At 30.0% G+C, this 14,627-nt stretch overlaps 1 protein-coding gene across 1 annotated transcript in view; it reads left to right on the forward strand.

The window, feature by feature from the left end:
- Positions 1-7,263: 7,263 nt before the first annotated feature.
- The window catches only part of LOC115876225 (mucin-16), a 129,818-nt gene continuing 122,454 nt past the window's right edge, over positions 7,264-14,627 (forward strand). Inside the window, exon 1 of the mRNA XM_030891925.1 lies at positions 7,264-7,528. The gene's annotated coding sequence lies outside the window, so the exon portion shown is untranslated. The remainder of the gene's footprint in view (positions 7,529-14,627) is intronic.

Below are 14,627 nucleotides of genomic sequence, written 5' to 3' on the forward strand. Positions count from 1 at the left end.
TAGGGGAAGGATAATGAATATAAGTGTTCGTTGGACAGGCCGTTGAACATGTTAAAATAATAAATCAGGTTCAAACAGGGTTGGATTAAACCTAAAAGAGAGAGAAATTTAATAAAAATAAAAGAGAATTATATTCGAAATAGAATTATTAGAAAATAAGAGAAAAAAATAAAAATAAATAAAAAAAAGAGATAAGTGAGCATTGTGGACAATACGTTCTAAGAAAAGACTACTTTTGGATTTCCACTACAACGTAATATCGTTTTTAAGTATAAGGTTGTGTTTAAGTGTTTAGTTGGTCTTTGGCATAAAATGTTGGCATAAATACTACAGCAATCGTTCTAATACCCTGTTAAAAATATAGGCATTGAAATCTAAAATATATTCTTCAAGAGAATTATTTATTAAATTATTTGTTTAAGGAGTTAAATTGAAGTTAACTTGGTTTGGTTGGGTTTTCAGTTCCTGATAACCCTCTTAACAACAGAAAGTATCAGGATTACCGACACATTATCTAATATTATTTAGTTATTTGTGTAACTTTCATTTTTTAATTGTAAAAATGTTATTAAAACCTGGAGCAGAAGTAATATATTTCGTCCCCAGAAACACTTCTATGAGGGGTTTTTCGCAAAAAAATTTTTCTGAAAAATTTGGAATTTTTTGAAAAATTTTTGATTTTTTTTAAATTTTTATTTAAAAAACTTTATACCTTCATAATATGTCATCATATGTAGGTAGTGGATTAAATTTACAAGAAATAAAACCCAGAAAAGATCCAGTGGTTCTCAAAATTTAAGCGAAAATTCATTTTTTTTTAAATTTTCAAAAATATAAAAAGTAGAAAAGTAAAATGTCTCAGTTATTTTGGACTTATTAGAAAAACGGCGAAGAGAAAATATGTTTCTTTTGTCGAGATCTATCAGCCCTGAATATATTTGCACCTATTTACGACTCATCCTGTATAATTTTAAATAAGTAGTGCAAATAATAATAAAATAGAAACTGTAAAAGTCCAAACTATACCAGGAAAAGACAAAGATGCCAAAATGAAGTGTAAAGTCCGTATGTTAAAAAATAAATACAGGATGAGTCTTAAATAAATGCAAATATTTTATCTCGATAAAAGGAGCATATACTTTTTCTTTACCGTTTTTCAAATAACGACTTTGAAAATTAAAAGAAAAATATGTTTTGGTTGTATTTTGAGTACCACTGTAACTTTTCTGAGATTTCTTTCCTGTAAATATAATCTACTACCTATGTTGCTATATTATCAAGATATGTTTGTTTAACCTAAAATTAAAAAAAATTATAAATTTATTTTCAAAAAAAAAAATTGCGAAAAAAACCTAAATGACGTCCAAATATACTATATTTAAAAATATTTGCACTTATTTAAGACCTTATTTATGAAAAAATTTTAATGGTCTACCGGGTGCGTCTCAAAGTGGCTCACCCCCTATAACTTTTTTATTCTTTCAAATAAAAAAAAACGAGATTTAGTATGTTAATGTATGACATAAATTAGGATTGATTGACGTCTTCAATTGTTTTTGGTTACGTCCTGTTTCACCGGAAATGACTACAACTTTTTATATTATATTTTTACTTTATCCGATAGACAATAACACTCTGAACAGTATGACATGACATATCATATGCAAATTTTTGATATTTTGGGTTAAAAAAATATTGTATTTTCAATTTCTATCTAGAGTTCCATGGCTGCGCCAAAAACAATAATTTTTAATCAAAGAGCCTTGGAAAAATATATTTGATCGTCTAATGCTTTTGGTTAAATAACGGTAAAATTGTCCTGGCCTGTTAAAAGATGCCCAAATCGTATTTTTAATCATATCTCAAGGTTTTGAAGTGGAACAAGGGTGGCTCATTAGAATATTTGGAAAAACATTTTTTTACGAATAATTTGGTACCACACACTTTGTATTTAGAGTCAAATTGTCGTTATGAACAGCATGTTACAATTTCAAATAAACCATATGCGAGAATGTCAAAAGTCGACATATGATATGTCAACTTGATATATATCATTCTACTCAGAGTGTCATTTTCTATGGAATTAAGTAAAAAACTACAGAAGGTGCCATTTAAAAATCAATAGTTGTCATTTCCGGTGAAACAGGAACTGTTTCCGGTCACTTTCTGTTTCACCGGAAATGACTGCAACTTTTGATTTTTAAATGACACCCTCGGTATTTTTTTACTTTATTTGATAAAAAATGACACTCTGAATAGAATGACATACTAATATATGCCAACTTTCAAAATTTTCGCTTAAAAAAATCGTATTTTAAATTTCAATCTAGAGTGCCATGGCTGTATTAAAAACGCCAATTTTTAATCAAGCAGCCTTGGAAAAATAGTTTTGATCGTCTAATGTTTTCGTGTTTTGTCTTGACCGGTTAAAAGATGCCGGTTAAAAGATGTTAAAATAGAGGGTGGCTCATTATCAGACTTGGAAAAAACGTTTTTTTACTAATAATTTGGTACCATACACTTGGTATTTCGAGTCAAATTGTCGTTATGAACAGCATGTTACAATTTCAAATAAACCATACAAAAATATCAAAAGTTGAGAAATGATACGGTATTCTATCTAGAGTGTCATTTTCTATCCAATCGAAAGTAAAAATACCGAGGATGTCATTTTTAAAATCAAAAGTTATATTCATTTCCGGTGAAACAGGAACTGACCAAAAACAATTGAATACATCAATCAATCCTAATTTATGTCATATACGAACATACCAAATCCCGTTGTTTTTATCTGAAAAAATGGGGTTGATTTAATGGTGTGTGCCATTTTTGAGACGCACCCGGTGTATATGTTACGTTAAGGTCCGATGTCCGGTTAATGTCGACATTACCTGGTTAATCTCGAGAATAACACACAACAAAACACCCAAAAACATAATCTAACCCAAACCTTAACGTGTTAATGTCGACATTAACCGGACATCGGACTTTAATTGTAACATATACACCATTAATATATTATTTATTATTATATTAAGATGAAAATTGTAATTCACGAATAAACAAACAAAGTGGTATAATACAAAAACGGCAAGGTATAATTGAATAAATTTGTTCAAATTATCCTATTTTATATTAAACAATAGCGACAAAATATTATTACAAAACCGTAATTAACCTGAATAACTGCAACATAAAAGACGACTGACGAAAAACGAAACAATAAAACAGCGGAAGCGGGATCTAATTCTCCTGATCCGGTACTATAAACGTGGAGATCAAGTTCAGAAATCCAGTATTCTATGGTAATCTGTTGGAAACCGCTGTTTCTCTAAACGTTCGCAGCAGAAATATAATTAAATAGGTTGGTCGGTTTATAGCCAGTTTCGGTTCTAAAGGCGAGGATGGATCTGGCGAGCAAATAACCCACAGAGAGGATTGAGTACTATTTACTTAGCAGTACCGTTTTCATTTCTTTGTCTCGCCGTTTGCTGCTGCTGCATAGCGTTAACTTCGGTAATTTATCGAACGACGCTTTGCATTTCCGTGGGCCGAGAGGAACTGCTTTTTGACGCCTTAACAACGATATTAGGCATAGCGGCGAATACCGTAACTGGACATTGATACACGGAAAGAAATACACATTGAATTACTACAGTTTCTTCTTTTTTCTTCAAATATCGACTAATAATTCCATTTTATGGTACGATTCGCTGATTACACATTTATATTATGAGTGGACACAACGTGACATCTAACTATAATCTAATTAGAAAAACAGGCTCTTGCTTTGTTGAACAGTTAAGAGGCCGGATGAGATCGGATAACAATACCGGATAAGTCGCTCTAAACATACGTTAAGTCGGTATTCAGTTATATGGCAGAGGGCCTCACATAAAGTATGCCCCGTCCAGATTTGCCGTGGCATCAAAAAAGAGGTAAACTTAAAATTCGTTACTTTACTTTTTCTTGGACGATCTAGTAATCAGTTACGATAATATGATTTACGAAAATCTACTTTGATAAATAAAATACTTGGCAGTGTGGGTGATAGGTCTTCTCTAGATACCAATCAGTCTATAGAAGACCTATCACCTACACTGCAAAGTATGTTCACCATAATTCCAACCATACAACAATGGTAAAGACGAGTATAATCTGATACCTGTAGTAAATTCTGAAGAAATCACAAAAAATTAAATTAATTAAAAAATATATCCAATTACAAAAGCAATTCGTTATATTTATAATTCAGATTTAACTAAAGCAGTTATCAAGAAAATTGGTAACAAAACGTATATTGGTAACATATAACGTGTTGAATGATATATTATCCACTTACAGTGAGGTCAACATTTTGGACTTACCTACTTATCACCATGGCCTGGTCTTCGCTTCTCAGTTACTAATTGTAGCCCGTACTGTTGTCTGGGCTAACCTAACCTAACCATATGCATTCCTTTACTATAAAGAAAGTAGTCATGCAATAAAGATGATTGGACATATGCACAAAATTAAAGTTTAGATCAGTTTAGGTAATTAGATAGTTTGAATCAAAATAAAGGAGTTTCTACAATGTTAGTAACATTAACAAAACACTAAAGAGCGTTTTAAGCAAAACAAATCCTAAAAATACCATAGACAAACGCAACTTCATTTAGAAAATATAACATATGGGTGATGCAAAATCATAACTATCAACACAAAATAGGCGACACAACGAATTCCTGTATTGCAGATCATGGATGGAGCAAACAGCATAGGACACAAAGTTAGAAGTCCAAAATATTTAATAGAGAGCAGCGCTACAATGCACAACAATCCGAACAGCTGTAGTTAGCCTAGCTTAGTAGTTAGCCCAGCATGAATAACATGTGGAAGTCCTTTATCAGAAGCCTAAAGGAGTTAATGCTATAATGATCCCGGTATAAGGCATTTAATTTAATATGATCCAGCAACCGTCTAGTCTTTAATACAACAAGTAAAATAATGAAGAATATTTTTGTTTTTAAAATCTTCCATATAATTAATACTGACAAAATCTATCTATACTTATTTGTAACATACAAGGTTCGGTAATAGTGCGTAGGGCATCTGTAACTCCTAGAATAAAAAAGTGATAAATTTGCAAACCTAAAGTACGTACTAGGATGTATTTCAGGAAAATATTTTAACTTCTATAGGGTGGCTCAAAAAAGTGTTAGTAGATCGGGATGATTTTTTTTTTAAATGGAACACCCTGTATATTATTGCATTTTTGGCTTCATTTCAGATTACTTTACATAATCCTAAGATATTAGGAAATATATTTCGATAGTTTCAGAGATATTAATAAATAAAAAAATATATATTTTTCAGCTTTTCTTAAAAAAGTTATTAAAAATACAAGAACTGTCCTGAAATCAAAACTATATTAGGTATTAACTTTAGATAGTCTGTACTTATTTTGCTATAAATATGGTAATCGTAATTCATACAGGATGTTCAAAACTCTACGCCAAACTTTCTAAAATAAAAAATAATTTTTCTTCATTTTTTTAACACCCTGTATATTTATTTTTTCAACAGATGAAGAATTAAAAAATGAGCTTTTTTTGTATTTAGACAATTTCAAAACTTTTAACGGTTTCGCAGTTATTCGCGATTTTATATTTCATACGGCATTTTCCACAGTAAATTTTTATCAAAGCCACCCAATGATTTTTCTCTCGTATTTTAACATTGAAAGAGCCATATGAAATAATAGTGCGTGTATTTGCAAAACCATTAAAATTTTTGAAATACTTTAAATACAAAAAATGTTCATTTTTTAACTCTCCATCTAATAAAAATATAATATACAGGGTGTTCCCTTTAAAAAAACAAAGAAAAAATATTTTATATTTTAGAGCAAGTTTGGCATAGAATTTTGAACAGTCTGTATGATCTAAGATTACGATATTTATAACAAAGTTAAGTATAAACCATCTAAATTAAATACCTAATACTAATATAGTTCTGATTTCAAGACAGGTCCTTGTATTTGTAATAAATTTTTTATGGAAGGTTGAAAAATATATATTTTCTATTTATTTATTGATATATCTGAAATCATCGAAATATGTTTACTCATATCTTAGGATTATATAAAGTGATCTGAAAGGAAGTCAAATATGCAATAATATACAGGTTGTTCCATTTAAAAAAATCATCCCGATCCACTCAAACTTTTTAGAGCCACCCTATAGAAGTTAAAATATTTTCCTGAAATACTTTTTGGTACATACTTTAGGTTTGCACTTAAACAAAATTCTCAAGTTTTTTATTCTAAGGGCTACAGATTGCCGACGCACTATTACCGAACCCTGTATACTAAGCATAAATCAGCTTGAAATTGATTAAGATCTACGCACAAACACGCATAAATTTGAAAATGAATTCATAATTTCAGTGCTTCAATTACTTTACAAATACAGTTTTTTCTTGAGATAGGTAATTATTATATTTTTATTCGAGTGAAAAAACTTGCGTGCTAATGCGCTGCAAAATACTATTATTATTTGCGCAACAATAGCATTTAAAATGAAGTTATTAAAAACAGGGATATAGAAAAGCACACCCAACTAAAAAGAATTGCTTTAATACTGATATTTAAAATTTCTAAATTTCGCGTTTCTTTGAATGTGGTAGACAATGATTCAGTATTGAAAATAAAATAATTTTGGACATCCGTTGTCTTTATTTATTTTGATTACACATCGTTTCGGTCAGAAGAATTACTGACCGTTATCAAGTTGTCAATGAACCCTATGAACTATTTTTAATAGTACTATATTAGCATTCTCTTTTCTCATTAATATAATATTATAGAGGTTTTATTTTTGATATTTTGAAAAATTGTTTCATTGTGCATGTGTAAATTGTGCATAATCCTCATATTCATATCGATATACACGAATGTGCATCCAGGAACATCCCTGTCCATAGTTCGGACGCAGACTGGCGAATAACCCCGCGGAACTACCATCAGACACCGCATCTTGCGAGATGGCAGCACCGTCCAGCGCCGGTCGTACGTGCGACACCGCAACGGTCCGATCTGGCGGAATTCCGCGCCTCGTCACCGCAAACCGCCGCCGTCGCAGCCGCTCTTCTTCGTCCTCGGGCGCTCTTCATCTCCGTCGCGACGCTTCTTCGCCGCGACGCACCGGCAGTGTTGCCATCCCCGCCCCTCGCGGTATTTAAACTAGCGGCGCGCCGCACCGAACGCGTTCATTTCTTCTCCGACCCCCGGTTGAAGAAGATTCACTCACACACCGCACTCATACACAACTAACTATATATTGCAGTAATCTTCTGGCTCTATTGGCGCAGAATACTTCGGTGCACCGCGAGGACTGGTCGCAATTTTTCCAAAAAATCCGGTAAAGTGACGCGGAATCGGCAAGTATCGTCGGGAGTGCATCGCTTCGAACTGACAGGGTCCGACCGCTAAGGGCCTTGAGATAGTGTGAATTTTGTTCGTTGTACTTTAAAGGAGTTTGTTGAGGTAAGGTAGTGGCAGAAATCTGCGTCCTTGAATTGGTGGATTATCGAATAATGCGATTTGTGCGATCTTGTGGTTTAACTCAGTGTTGGACTGTTTATGAATTATATTTTTATGCGACCGGATTTTTTTCTAAATTCAGATGAGAAAAATGGATATACTATATTATTTTAGATTTTAGTGCACTAATAAATATTGCTTTGCCAAATGTATTTTGCATAAATATGTACCTATACGTCCAGATATATATAAAAAAAAATTAAAAACCACTAACTTAAAACTATTGGCATTAAGCAAAAGTTTATCAGAAGAACTTTTTTACTTATAATTAAAAATTTATATATAAAAATTTACATATTTGGTAAAAATTAGATTTCTGAAGACGATATCTCTTAAAATCGCAAATAGTAAGCTTTTAGAAAATGAGAAAATTTATTTTAATTTTATTATAATTTCTTTCATGTTTTATTCTACCATATGTAGTTAATGCATTGGTATTATTTGGCTTAGTAAATGTTGCAAAAAGAAATGCATTATCGAGGCAGTTTTTACTACTGGAAAATGACAATATGTTTTTTGCGCTTTATGAGAAAAATTTTTTTGTTTTTAAACAATTTTGGTACTCTATATACAACTTAATTACATTTTATAATTTTTAAAATAAATCCATAGGTGCTTATAAAATATCTCCAATGTTTTTTCCAAGCCTGCAGAAAAGTGCAAACAAATTAAAATACGTTTAGTGCAACTCCAGGATAAATTTAATTAAAGTTATCACGATTTCATCTCTGTTTCATTCAATTAATTTTTCTTTTATAGTTATATTTATTTTTTCGTTATTATATATTATTCTACAGCCTTATATGAATAAAATCTTATTATACACAACAAATCAGATTAAAAATCATAATTTATTTATAATAAGTTTTATGTTTATAATGATATATTTTTCATGTTTATTTTTAAGATATTTTTTAAATTGGCAAAATCCAAAAAAATCTAAAACCCTGAATTTTAACGATTGATAAAAGTGATTTGAAAACGCAACAATTTAGAACGTTTAAATTGTTTCAATATATTTAAATAACATACCAGAATAGGATAATAATTGTTTAATATTGAATACTAACTATTTTTTATTAAAATTAATTTACAAATTTTTCTAATAATTAAATAAGTAATTTTATATATTATGGTACTTTTATGTACAGTTTCAGTATCAATAAATAAATAATATGAGATATAGAAAATTAACCAATAACTTAGATTTATAATTAAATAAATGTGATTTTATTAATCTTAGAGAAGAATAAAACTTTCAACGAAATATCACTAAATTTTTTTTAAAAATATGGTCTGTCTTAATTATATTATTTAACGGTATGGTGTACTCCATTATAATATAAAATATACAAATAATTACTTAGAATATTCCCTACTAATATCTTTTAATAACGTACCTACCATGAATATAATCGCTCAACAAATTATCGATCAATATTTTACATAAATTTAAATTAGTTATAACTAAATCCGTGTAATTTTGTAATAAATACATGAGTGCATAGAAGAACTGCAGGGGTTTTAGAAAAGTGTTGGAAAACTTACTGTCTGCATAATAATTATGTAAATATGTAAGCTGAAGAGTTCAACCAACCAAGCGAACTATTAAAGAAGTGAAATTAATGAATCAATAAGCCGATGGTAATCGACGTTAATAGCCGGTGAACTTGCAAATGTTACGCATTTTTTTTCGATTTATCTGATCATAGATTTGATCTGCCGTTCTGTTTATAAATTTTGTTAGTGGTCTCGGACATAGTAACATCGACGTTACATTAGCTGTTCTATAAAAAACAAAATTGTTTAAAAATTACGCCACTTTATTTCGACTAAGAAAAATAGTCGTATTTTACTGGGGTGAGTAAACTCGTTTTATTTACTTAAAGGTGTGCAAAGTTTAGGATGATTAGTAAAAATTATGTTGAAATCATTTTTCTGTGTTTTATGATTATAATTCATATTATTAGCTACAGCTTTAATAAATATGTAATAAACTATATATTCAGAAAATAAGATATATTATTAGTAATATTTTTACAAGAACAGTTTGAAAAACTGTTTTAATTATTAAGAATTTAAAAAAATACCTATGTAAATATAAATATTAAAACTTGAAACCTCTAAAACGCACTAAAATAAATTACTCAAATAATACTACTTCATATTGTAGTTTTACAGTTTTTCAAGATTTTATGAGAATATTTAATAACGTATAAAAATATTTTAATATATCTAATATCACGTCGCTACTTCAATATTTGAACTACCTATTTGAATAATTAACATTTATTAATTAACATTTCCTTTAATTAACAACTAGGTACTTAAATTATTAACATTCCTTTTTATATGTTGGACTTAAAAAGAATGTCTACTGGATTTGACAGTTAAATGATATTTAACTTAGAAATATTTCCAATTTTTATTTTTAATTGAAACGCTACAAGATTTATAAAAAATACTACATATCGCATAAATTGTTACTGAAATTTTATTGTTAATATCAAAGTAAATAGTATACTTATACTATAATACTAATATTATACTTAAGCTGTAGAAATATAAATAACCTCACATAAAGTTGTATAATTGGCAGACTCTACCATTCAGCATATTGGTGAATTATACTTATACATTATCAATATAAAACATGTTTTTTTAACGAGCACATCTTTTGGATATGAAGATCGCTGTCATTTTATATGTGAAATTATTTGGTGAATGTCATCAATCGTCATATTCAGGCCAACTTGACGCCGTTTTTTTTCGGTCATACAATACATTCTATATACAAAAATTTTTAGCCGGTTTTTGACGTAACGCATCATTGATATCTCCAAAAGTCCAGTATTCAGATATCCTAACTAATTGTGAATATTACTAGATATACTTGAATGGAATTTCCTATCTAATCATTGATGACGTTATTCTATCGATACTCCGAAAATCTCTGTGCTAAAATTAGACCTTGGATTGTGTAAATTCACTGTTTAATTAATTATTATTTTATTTCTTGTTCTCTTTTGAATTCTTATTATTTGTATGATTCCATGGAGTGAGTATAACGAGAAAAAAAACTTATTGTGTTACTTGAATTTTATTTTACAGAACTTCTTGCACAAATATAAAGGGGTTATTCCAGATATATCGGAATAAAATTGGAATATTTTAGCAATTACTTCAGCAGGGTTTTCATGTTTTCAGATAATTTCAATGTTTTTAATAATTATAAGTTTGAGTTTTAGGTATTATATTTTTTTCTTCTTAATTGATATAAGCAATTAGTTTGTAGTAGTTACAGAATACAGCGGATTATTTTGCGATAATGACTACATGGACTAAAAAGTTAAAATTTATAAAAGTCAATACTTTGCGATTTATCACAATGGTATGGCAATTCAATGATTAAACAAGCATATTTTTTGGTAATTTTTTTTTATAGAACACTGAGTGTATTTCTCTCGGTATTTCTATTTCTGACTATAGTTATTACTTCAGCAAACGAAAATACCATACCATCGAAAAAAAGGGCATCAGAGATGGTTTAGAAATGAAGACCGCCGTCATTTTATATTTTAAATTACAAAAAGGCCATCGCTCTTATTATTAGGCTTCTAAAATTCTAATTTACGTTTTCTCACATGTTCTCAAACTTTATTGCGTATAATCGATATAATATAGTTCTTCTCAATAACTTTCCCTATCGAAATTATCAAAATCAATGTTTTAGAGGATTTTTTCAAATTACGTTGCAAAAATATCACTTCAATAACAGTTTATTTGTATGAAAATTGATTTAATGACGCTGTCGACCGAATTTATGCGAAATCATTACAATTACAAATTACTATACCAATTAATGCTGCCACGTATTCTGGGACATAGTAATATATTTTTAATGCTTATGAATGATTATGAAATATTTATAAATATTTTTACTAATTCACAAATCACTGTATCCTAATAGAATATATAAATATAAAACACATATTTTCGGCAAGGTCAATGAAATTAATATATGCAAATATTGACAGGGTTCCAAATTTATACCTTAATTTATATTAAATGTATTTTTTTTCTTCGCTATAATAGTGTAAATATTAACATATTTTGTATATATCTGGTATCCTAAACTGATTTTGACAAAAATAAAAATATTTTTGTATATCTACAGATAGATTAAAACAAAATATATCTATAATGTGCTCTATGAATGCTCATTGGTGTAGTTCTGAATGCTCAGTGGTCTATGTTTAGAAAATTCTATATTTCAAAGATTATGTTAATCTTTCTGTTGTCCCCGGCTTTTTTTGTACCAAACTTTTAAAGACTAATTTAAATGTAAGGTTTCCAGAAAACTTGTTTTTAATTAATTTGAGAGAAATCTGGACCGGTTCGCCCAAGACAGATTAATTTTTTTAAATTTAAATTTTGACAATTTTAAAGGATCATATAACACATGATGGAGAAAGTTATATAAAGAAATATAATATTATGATGTTGTGCCATAAAATGCATTTCTAAAAGTCCACGCATTTTGAGACACCCTGTATGTTTTTACATTTTCTTATGCAGCTGAAAAAACACACGTACAATACTATTTCGTTGTACGTCAACATTGTGTCTGACTAGATTGAAAAAGAAAAGAAATCAGAAGAGGAAAAAAAATACGAAAAACAATGTTGAGAGCACCACGGCAAGGCTACGTAATAAATATGTGTAAATATTAACATATTAAAGTAAACAACGGCCGTGCGGTATAATGCCTCGGCCAGACGTAAAAATCAGGAAAGGCTCTTTCTTGTTGCTATGGCCAAAAGGTCACTACGCAAAGGGAAATTAACAAAAGTATTTAATAGGGGAAGCATGGACTGAACGGTTAAAAACTAATTGTAATTTTAGTTTAATTTCAAATATCGTATAATCGGAAAAGTGACTTCGGTGTGAAATAGTAACAATGATAATTTCTGCTGGGCCCTGTATAGCGTGTATTAAAAAATGACAAGAAACTTTTTTTAGAAACTTTAATTTACCAAAAACTAAATTTGTAAAATAGTTTTTTTAACGCCCTTTTTTTTCAATCGTATGGTCATCATCATCATCATCTTCATCATCATTCTCAGCTTATTCAACCATTTCCAATTAAGGTGTAATACATCTGCTGTTCGTTCTTCTTGCCAGGTGGCTTGCCCATTGCCACTTGAGGGATTTGATTTTGTGGATGACATCTATTACCTGGGTCTTTTATCGTATGGTATAAAGGCAATATACAGGGTGAGTTTCCTACGATGTTCTCTGTGGGTATCTTGGAAACTACTGGAGATAGAGAGTCGGTTACACGGGGAAAGAATTGAAGTTTTGTGGGGTCATAAACATACGCCTTTCAGATTTTTGTATTAAGTTCATGGCTTACTAGATATTTCGAAAAAAACAAATTTCGGCTATTTCAAAAATTGGCCCGAATTCCATTATAATCTATTTTAGACAAAAAGTTTTCAGATAAAAGTTGTAGATAATCACATCCTTAATGAGATTGTGTCCTCTGTTTTTTTTCTAAAGCCTGTCATTTTTGACATATGACACAAACATATGTTTTTTTAAATGGAAACCATAGTTGGCCATGACTTCATAAAAAGCGCCATTTTTTAAGCTTTTCAGCGATATAAACTATAATATGTTTCTTTCGAAAAATTACTGAGTTATAGTCAATTCTTATCAATTTTAAACAGTTCACTTAGTTAGCCATGGGAACAAGTTCAATCGTTGTTGATCTCAGTAATGTGAAACTGCCACATCCAAACTTTGTAAATTAAAATAAACAAATATTGTAAATATGAATTTTTCAAATGAAGAAAAGCGTGTAGTATTATTGGTTCAACTTTTCTTGGCCATACATTTCGAGGATACGTTGACCGGTGAACGTTACTTACGTTTTTTAGAAAAGTTAAATTCAGATGCTCGCGCATCAATAGAGTGGTTCCAACATGACTTTCATTATGACACTAATCATTCTGATTTCTTCTAAAAGAACAATATATTTATTTTCAGTAAGTTTAAGATGTCATCATTGAAATCAAATTATCCCCTCCAAAAGCAGACTATACTTATATATTTTTGTTGGTTATGTAATGTATCTTCAACGCAATGATAAAGATATGGAAATTACTATTAACATTTGACTTAATAATACAATTTTGTTCTCGATATGACTTGTCCGCTTTTGCTTCGTCCTCCCCTAAGTGGACATGACTTTCGTTCATACCGTCCGTTGTGCATATGAATTAAACAAAACCGAGCCAAGCCACGGTCATCCTGGCTCTTGAAAATATTTATCCACAATTCCGGCCGTGGGCTACTTTTCGTAATGGCCAATTTCGATTTTTGCATAACGGATTCGTCCTCAATTCGTCGCCAATATTGGTCATTTTCTAAACCAAATGTATCGACAATTCCTGATCGAAATAATTTATTATCAATGCTTATGTGTACTAGCGCCTGTACATACCGTACTGAAATATTCGTTCCCTATCAGTGTGCAGTACGGAGAATTGAATTTTACCACACCTGGACTATAGAACTAATACGTATTTTTGGAATCAGAATAAATTTATTGGACACAATTTACCTCTATAATAAAGTGCTTTGACTGTCCGTTAGAGGGCATCAAACTTTAAAAAAATAAACACATTTTTAAGATATTTTAAGAAGTATGGGTTCTTAAAATCCTTCCTCCGATTTGAATGAGATTTTGGGTGTCTATGTTTTGCTAAGAGCTTTAACATTTGACTTTTACAAAAATCAAGAAAAGATACGGGGAGAGTGAAAACTACCCCCACAAATTTTACTAGAAACATTTTCCAACTCCATTGACCACTGATTTTTTCTTTGTGAAATGTTCGTTCTCATATTTACATTTTTTGTCTCTTGCAAAAGAACGCCATATCTCATAGATTTAAAAAAAAATATATTTCCTTTTTTTCCAAAGCAGACATATAAAATATAGAGGAAGTTCTAATATTCTGTAGAAATAGTGGGATGG

Source organism: Sitophilus oryzae, unplaced genomic scaffold (genome assembly GCF_002938485.1).
Source record: "Sitophilus oryzae breed Bouriz unplaced genomic scaffold, Soryzae_2.0 scaffold_1429_pilon_pilon, whole genome shotgun sequence".
NCBI classification, from domain to species: domain Eukaryota; kingdom Metazoa; phylum Arthropoda; class Insecta; order Coleoptera; family Curculionidae; genus Sitophilus; species Sitophilus oryzae.